Source organism: Theobroma cacao, chromosome 9 (genome assembly GCF_000208745.1).
Source record: "Theobroma cacao cultivar B97-61/B2 chromosome 9, Criollo_cocoa_genome_V2, whole genome shotgun sequence".
In the NCBI taxonomy this organism is placed as follows: Eukaryota; Viridiplantae; Streptophyta; class Magnoliopsida; order Malvales; family Malvaceae; genus Theobroma; species Theobroma cacao.
The window spans coordinates 11357902-11366968 of NC_030858.1; positions in this window are offsets into that span (position 1 = coordinate 11357902).

The window sequence follows — 9067 nt, forward strand, 5'->3', positions numbered from 1 at the left end:
CTTTTACTACAAAAGTTTAATTGACGTGATTCTTAAACCATTAGAAAGTTAATAGACAGAGCTACAACTTTTATGTTTACCACTTTTTCCATTTCAACATTGAAAAAGTAAAACATAAGCTCACAAGTCAAACTAGTGCAGCAAAACCTAGAAATTCAAGATAGAGTGTAAAACACTATGGCCATGGAAGCATCAGTGCCACGACACTCAAACAAAGTAAGGGCACTTTGGCTGAATAGAGGACTCAGTGCTATGGCCACCAAGGAGGTAACACTACAACGCTCAAAAGGAAAAGCTGGAAAAAGAGAAAAGGTTGGGGCGCTCACATGTTAGAGGAAAGTTTTGGTGCATTCGGACTTCTATTTCAACACGGATTCAAGCTCTATTTAACCCCTCTTTCAAAAGCATGTTTGGAGAACAATTAAGCGAGGTTTTTTTGAAGAAAAAAAGGCATTCAAGCTAGCAAGAAAACAAGGAAAACAAGAAAGATTGCGGATTAAAGACTTGACAAATCTTAGAGTTTTTTCTTCTTTTACTATCTTTATACTTTCTTTGTTTAGTTTTGATGTTTAAACTTTTTTGGATGATGTTTTTAGTAATTATGTGGTACTAAATTTTTTAATCTAGAATCACAATTGAACCCAATGCGCAGTTTGAATTTTTAATATTTTTTCTTGCTTATGATTGATAGTGTTTGAGTTACTTATTTCAATTTTGTTCTTAATGTGTCTAATTGCTTGATCACCAATTAGATTAATTTGGAAATCTAAATGGAACTAGAAGAGGGAGTTTAGAGTAAGCCATGGATGAAATAGCATATGTTAAGCCATGGATGAAATAGCATATGTTCAATATCAATTGCATGAGATGATTGATTTAATAAGCGTGTAAAATAAAAATACACGTACTTGTCATATGTAACTATAATTAGAGTCTAAGCTTGATGGGTCTTTCTTAATTTCAATTTGCATAAGAATATAGTAAGTTGGTTAAGAAAGATATTTTTATAAGAACATCGAAAGAGACTTATAAATACATTAAAACTCTAGGTTAACAAGTTGAAACTATCTAGTAAGTAAAAAAAGAGTAGAAGAGATTCAGGTGAAATATTGAGGGGATATTGTGGTTCTAGACTTTTGGTTGATTGATTTTAGTTAAATCATTTTTTTCGTTTTCAATTTTAGTTTTAGTTTCTTTAATTTTTAGTAGCTTTAATTTCAATTGTTTGGATAAGATTAAGTTGTGTTAATTTTATTACTCGACAAAAAGATTTGGGCAATTTTTCATGGGAACAAACTTTACTTTCTGTTATATTATTTGTTAACGGCACATGTGTTGGGATGAGCCCTGCAGCCAATTGAGATTGGTTAAGACTCGATTCCAATCATGCAATAATATCATTCATGTTGAATGATTAGAGGTTTTCCTTCATCAATAAGACATCAATTATAATGAGTTATAAGTCTAATTGGATGAAATCCATGAGATTAATATGCCTTGTAAGGGAACTGTAATGGGTTGTAGTTATGAAATCCCATGCATCAAAGCATAATCTCAAAATGTTCATGGTCAATGTATGATTGAGAATGGACATTAATGATGCTTAAAGACTGGTATATTCTATGTTCCTTACTTTTGAATTAAGCAATCGATCTCATAGATTGAAGTATAAAGATACTTGGAAGTAAAATGTAAGTGTTTGCCCAAGAGAGCAAGTTCACTGAACATGACTCGCCATGAGAAGTGCTTTTAGTAATAGACTTTAGTGTCTATGCAACACTTCTCATATGTCAATTGTGTAAACACTCCCTAGACTTGAGACACCAAGTTATCTTATGTGTGGAGTGCTATGTTTTGATTTCATCTTTACGGGTGTCTAACCAAGGATGCCAAAATAGGATGTCTTTGGGTATAGTATAAAGAATGTGAAGGCAAATGAGTAGTCAAAATAGAAACCATCACTTCAATTATTTTAGAGGACATATCCTATCAATTCTTAGTTAACATTAGCTTATTGAAGTCCTTTGCCAAGGCAACATGGAGATTATGAAAAGGTTTCATAAGTCTCTATAAAGCCAATGCTATAACTGCAGGAACAAATATAAAGGTCAATAAGAGTAGACACTGTACCAAGCTTTTAACATCTCCGAGATATATGATGACGGAATGAATTACACTGATAAACTGTACATTGAAAGGTTATCAAAGAACCCTTTGACTATCCTAACATTGGGTGGCTATGATGCATGGCTAGATGCCAATCTTGGTCTATGGAACTGATTATACATTAATTAATTAAAATTTATATTAATCAATTAAGTCATTAACCAATTCCATTGCCAACATGTTAATAACCTAATGGGTCACTCACAATGATTACATTTGAATTAAATTAGGAGAGTGATGATTTAAGTTAAATTTAAATCACATGCTAGGTAATTAACTTCTATAAACTTAATTAATAGAGTTTAATTAAGTTTTAGGTATAATTATAAATAGTTATAATTATAAGGCCCTTGATTACAAAATATAAAGGAAATTAATTTTGATTTTAATTTCCAAGGACTTAATTAAAAGAGTTTAATTAAGTAATGAGCCCAATAGTATAATGCATTATAATAGTGAGAGCTTAATTGCAAAATTGAAGTTATTTTAACCTAACTATATAAATCACCTTTAACTATTTTTTTTGAATAGTAAGTCACCTTTTAACTATTTTCTATATGAGAAATTTTCACAATTGAAGAAAACTAAGTTTTTGTCAGAAAAAGAAAAGTGTTTTCTCCTTTTGCTACCACTTCCTTTGTGTGAAAGAGAAAATTGCTTATGAATCAATTTTCAAGAGGGGTTCGGATAAGATTGTGAAAAAGAAGAAAAGAATTATTGTTGTCGCCTTTGCAAGCACAAAGTATAGTTAAAAACTCCCTCCTTTGTTAAGATTCATGTGCAATCTTGTGTACTACTATTAGAGGCTAAGCACTTGATTGGCTAGGGTTTTTGCTCCTTGTGGTGTTCGTGGGATTGCTTTGGGAAGTGCCATTGTGATTATGAAATTACTTAGCAAGGTAACTTTCTAAATAATAATTTATTTTATGCTTTTATGTGTTAAATATCACCAAGGTGATCCATGGATGAAGACATGTTTTGGTTGTTTAGTTATAAAGTTTTAATTTTCTTTCCGCTGCGTATTTTGAGCATGCTGTCCATAGCCAAAACCATTAGTGGTATCCGAGCCTTTCTTGGTTCGATTGTAACACATTTTTATATTAATTGTTGTTAATGCCTTGTTGAAAATGAATATGAGGTGTTCAGATTTTGTTCTACACAAAGTAGTAAGTTTTAAAGTTTTACAATTTGTTTTATTTATTTTGATTTCTATATAGATTTTAATTGTAAATTTTAAAATTTATTTGTCATAATATTAATCTCATTTTAATGTCAAAATATTGCAAATTAACAAGTGCATGAGATGCACAAATTAATTTAGCAAATAAAGATTCGATCTCATGACATTATGGTGTGATTTAAATGGTAGAATTCAATTCTTTCCAACCATGGTATTGGTCTATTTTCAGCCACAAAAGTGAGGTTTAAGTGCTTCATAAAATGCAGAAAAATTAAGAGATTAATACACATTGGAAATGTTCCAAGATGGGTGATTAAGTGTGGCTAATGGTGGAGGTAAAGCTACCAAAACGTGGTTCAAATAGCTGTTGTTTCCAACAGTGACGGTTTTGTTTGGCTTGGCAACCAAGAAATGTCTAAATTTGCACAATTAGTTGCACCAATTGGCTGAACATTTTTTTTATGGAAATGTTCCATAAATTATCCAAATTGTTGCTAAGAATTTTAAGGATTTAGATCCCTAGAATTAAGCCTTCATAAAATTGAGTTGGTGGAGTCAAAACCGTTCCTGCCTTTGCAGCAGCAAGCCACAGTTTTGATTTTTTTTTACAGCCAAAAACAATTCCTAAAATCTTGGAAAATTACTATGGAAGTGTTCCATAAGTTGTCTATCAACGAAAAATTTAATTGGGAATTAAATTCCTCATTTTATGCCACCAAATAGCTTTAAAAGGAAAACAAAACCAAAATTGACTCTGCAGATAAAGGTTGTGGTTTTGGATTTTTTTTACAACCAAAAATGTCTCCTAAAATCTTGAAAAAATATTATGGAGTAGCTCCATGAGTTTTCTATTAGGATTAATTTTATTAGGAATTAGATTTCTAAGTTTGAGTCACAAAGAATTTCAAAAGTTCTCAAAAATGGATTCTACCACCGACAGATAAAGGTCACGATTTTTGAATTTTTTGAATGGCCAAATCACCTTCTAAAATCCTAAAAATTTATTCTGGAATAGCTCCATGAGTCATCTATTAGGATAAATTTTATTAGGAATTAAATTCCTAATTTTTAGGCACAAAGAATTTCAAAAGGACTCAAAAACCAATTTTGCCACATGCAGATAAAGGTCACGGTTTTTGAATTTTTTGAATGGCCAAATCACCTTCTAAAATCCTGAAAATTTATTCTGGAATAGTTCCATGAGTTATCTATCAGGATAATTTTATTAGAATTAAATTCCTAAAGATACACCGCCATAATCCCATGTAATTAAGACATGTCTACTACTATCTGCAGCAAGACACTGTCTTGGTTACGACATAGAATTTGTTCAAATTTTACACCAATAAATGATGAATTAAATAAGTTGATTGACTGAGGATAAGTTATGGAATTATTCTATAATTATGTTGATTTTTATAAACATTTAATTTAACGAATATAATTCCTAAAACTAAGGATGTCAAAGATGATGCATTAACATCCACAAATAAAGAAATATGATTTCTAAAATTATGTAAGTTAAAATAACTTCATTATCCAATTAAATATTTATGGAATATGTTCCATAAAGATTGATAATTTATTTAATAAATTATGAAATGTGATTTCGTGTCAAAATTTAAGTAATTTAAAACAACATTAATTTAGGAATTAGATTCCTAGTAGTAGTGGGAGTCTAAATATTTATGGACAAATTTTGTTTTGAATTAACTTCTTACAAGAAGATAATTCTAATTTGACATTAAATTAAAAATAAAATTGTCTAAGATATTTCTTAATAAGATTAGGTAATAATAGACATTTAATCTTTAATTAAAGGAGATTAATAATAGGTTGTGTAAAATGATTAAGAGCACAAATTAAAATTGTTTTAATTTGTAATAAAAATTTAATTATAATCCTAACAAGATTGAGATTCGATAAATTACTAATTTTGATTAGTAATACTTACCATCTATGAAAGACATTTCCAGATATAGAATTAAATGGTTACTTGAAAATTTGAAATTGGTAAAATTTAAATGTTGAAAATTGCTAATCTCAAATACCTCATAAGATTAACAATTTGAATGAGACATGTCTTTAAATTTTATTCATATTGGTGAATATATGTGGATGATTATGGACTTAGGTCCAATATGATTTTGCTATGGTTGAATGTAAATTCTTGGTATTTTTGAAATAAGGCTTGTGTGTCCTGCCTTCTCTCTTTATCTCGGTTTGTAAAATTCTTTCTTTTTCTTACTCCTTTCGAATGTAACTCAAGGTTTCTACATTCAAATGTAATTAGAATTAGGATAGATTAAGAATTAAATTTTGGAAAAATTAATGATGGGGATCCAAGGCGCCAAGAAAGACAAGGAGATTACAAGCAAATTTTGAAGATTCTTATATGTAATCCCCTAAGTTTGACCAAGCTAGTTTCCTTTGATGGTTCAAGGAAATTAGTACAGTTAAAATCCATAATCATCCAAAGTAGTTTGCATGTGATAGATTTATTTATGCGATTTAATGAACGCTATGCAATGTAAAGTAGTTTGCACGTGATAGATTTATTTTATACAATTTAATAAATGCTATGCAATGAAAAATAGTATGCATGTGATAGATTTATTTTATGCGATTTAATAAATGGTATGCATGCAAAGATGAGACCTTAATAAAGGCAAAAACAAAATCCCTCATTATATATTGAGTCACATGTCATGCATGAGCAAGTTGCCTTCTACCATATAGCAAGATAACTTGGCTGCTTTTTTAATCAGAGACTTGTTGAGCACACTCAAGGTCACACTTTTACAGTAGTATGTTTGAGCTATTGGTGGGTCTTACTCAACTAGTTCCATAAAATCCAAATTCTTGGAAACTTGATTATTATGGAAACTAGAGGCAAAAGCTAGGCAAAATATATATGATATGTTTAGGCAATGTGTTGTCTCCTAGCTGATCTAAGAGTTGTATATTTAGGTATACAATTGAATTTGTGTAGAACACCATGTTTAGACGATAATTCGAACAATTTGCATTCCATTTCATGCATTAGTATAAAGCCTGAATTGGTTTTACAATGGTTTAGCACAAATGTAGTAAATGGCTTATTGTGCATTATGTTTAGGTGGTGAGCATTCTGGCAAAAGTAAAGAGATAGTACCCGAGGATCAAGAATCGGAGTACTCGAAATTCGACTCCCGAAATAGTGAGTAACCTTATTATCGTCTTAATTATCTAAAGTAGTTTTTATTCATTTTTGTGATTTGATAGAAAAATGAGTTTAAATGGTAAATCTTTATGTTTTATAAGCAAAATGTGATTAAATGAAATGATTTTATAAAATTATCTTGAAATTGAAAGATGGTTTTGAAAATGGAGTAATTGGAGACTAATTGCTGTGTTATAAATCATGGTCTGAATTGCATGGCTTATGATAATATTGGCATGAATGGTTGAATTAGTAAATGTGTTGAAAATGTATGAACTGTTGATTTGCCTTGAGAGGCTATAAAATAAAATAATTGCCATGTCATGTTATCGCAAATTTTATTGTATGGTGGGTTTAGCTTGCTGCAGTGGGCGGGTTCTGTGGACTAACCTTTTTGAGAGGCACGAAATCCCTTTATATTCTTACCTCGATCGGAGAGGCGCGTAGGGTAACTCTCGAGGTACAACTTTAGAGTTCACTTCACACCAAACCACCACGTGAGGGTGAACTCAGCCAACGTCAAGGAACGACTATGTTTTCAAAATAAAAACATGATTTATGCATACATGACTTTTTAACAGCCTTGGCGGACTCGATTGGGATAGCCCCATGCCAAGGTATCCCTGATAACTGAGTATAAGAATGATTTTGGCACGAGCCAAGCTTTTCAGGAAATCATAAGCCTCGTTGTTTATTTTGGTGAAATGAATCTATTTTATTTTATGAAAATGAGTTCAAAATGCTGTGAATCATTTTTATACTAATCTATTTTATCTGTCTCTATTTACTCAGCTTTAGATATTTTAGATAGTATTTGTTTACTCACTGGGATTATATAATCTCATCACCCTCCTTTCCACCCATTTTAAGCTCAGGATAGTCGGTAGATAGCTCATTTCATTGAGGGTTACAGTTGGATTTGCATCCTCAAAAACTGTTGGTTTACCACTTTTGATACTTTTGGTTGTTCATGGGCCCACGTGTCACTATAAATTAAATCTTATGCTTTGGTTATCTGTATTACAGTATGTATGAATTTATTTAGCTTTTACACTACAAAATTTTTTTACCGGTAACTGTATAAATATTGTTTTATAAGAAAATAGAATATTTTATTGAATATTTTTATATTATTCAAATAGTTGTAGTTTCACTTTAAATGAATGTTTTAGACATCTAAACTTATTTTTGATTATGAAATATGTGTTTTCCACTCGCATACTACATTTTTAACTGGTTTCGAGATTTTGAGGAAAAATAACCAAAATGCCCCTGTGAGGAAAAAAATTATTTTTCTATTGTTTTGATTTGGAAATAGTTTATAATCTCTCAAAACATGATACTTAACAACTGTTGCTCACAGGAGAGGTGCGAAAACTGATATTAAAGCCTTGCGAGGTTTCGATTGGCATTCCGGGTAGTGAATGTCTATCGGGACATCGCAACAGTTGTCACGAGCTCGATGGGAGTTCCAGGTCGTGACAACCACTTACCTCTTTTCCACTGTAAAATGTGATTGCATTGTAATGCTCATTGCTCTCTCTTCTTGGATGGGGCTCAATGTCACTAAGTAATGTAACTTAAACTCTATTATTGATGGCATTAGCTAACTGACCCAATTGTCTCTCAAGATTGCGAATTGATGCTGCTTGACTTTGAATGATGGCATCATTTGTCGCCATGTATGCATTATTCTTAGTCATGTATTCATTAATTTGTGCTAAAAATTGCATGAACATCTATTCCATTATTAGCTTTTTTTCAAGGACTAAAGGTTTAGCTTGTTGCGTAAAGCTAAGAACGATGCTTGGCCTTGGATTTGAAGGCCCTGGGTTGTTATTCCATGGAGATTTGATATGGTTCCTCTAACTTAGATTGTAGGTGTTGGAATAAAGATTTTTTTGTTGCCTGTTGAAGTTCCCAACAAACTAAACTGCTTCAGAATTAGATGGACATTGATCACTAGAATTGCTATCTCCACATAAGTCACAAGTTACAAAGGAGATTTGGACATTAACCTCTATTATATCAAATCTCTTTGTTAAGACAGCTACTTGTGCAATGAAGGCATTAAGTGCACCAATCTCATAAACACTAGCAGTTTTTCTAGAACTAGATCTTTCTGAAGGCCATTGGTAGTTATTAGATGCCATCTCTTTCAACAAGTTATAAGCTTTATCAAGATTCTTATCCATTAATGCCCCACCAGCAACGGCATCAATTGTAGATCTGATTGAACTTACCAACCCATTATAAATGTCTGAACTTGTAGCCATTAAAGAAGCCCATGGTGTGGACATATTCTAATTAACAAATCCTTAAATCGCTCCCAAGCCATATGTAATGACTCACCATCAAATTGTGTGAATGAGGTTATATCATTCCTTAGCTTTGCAATCTTAGCACGTGGGAAGAATTTTTTCAAGAATTTTTGAGCTAAGTCTTCCCATTTAGTGATAGATCTCGTTAGAAGTGAATTTAGCCAACTCTTTGCCATATCCTTTAAAGAAAAAGGAAAT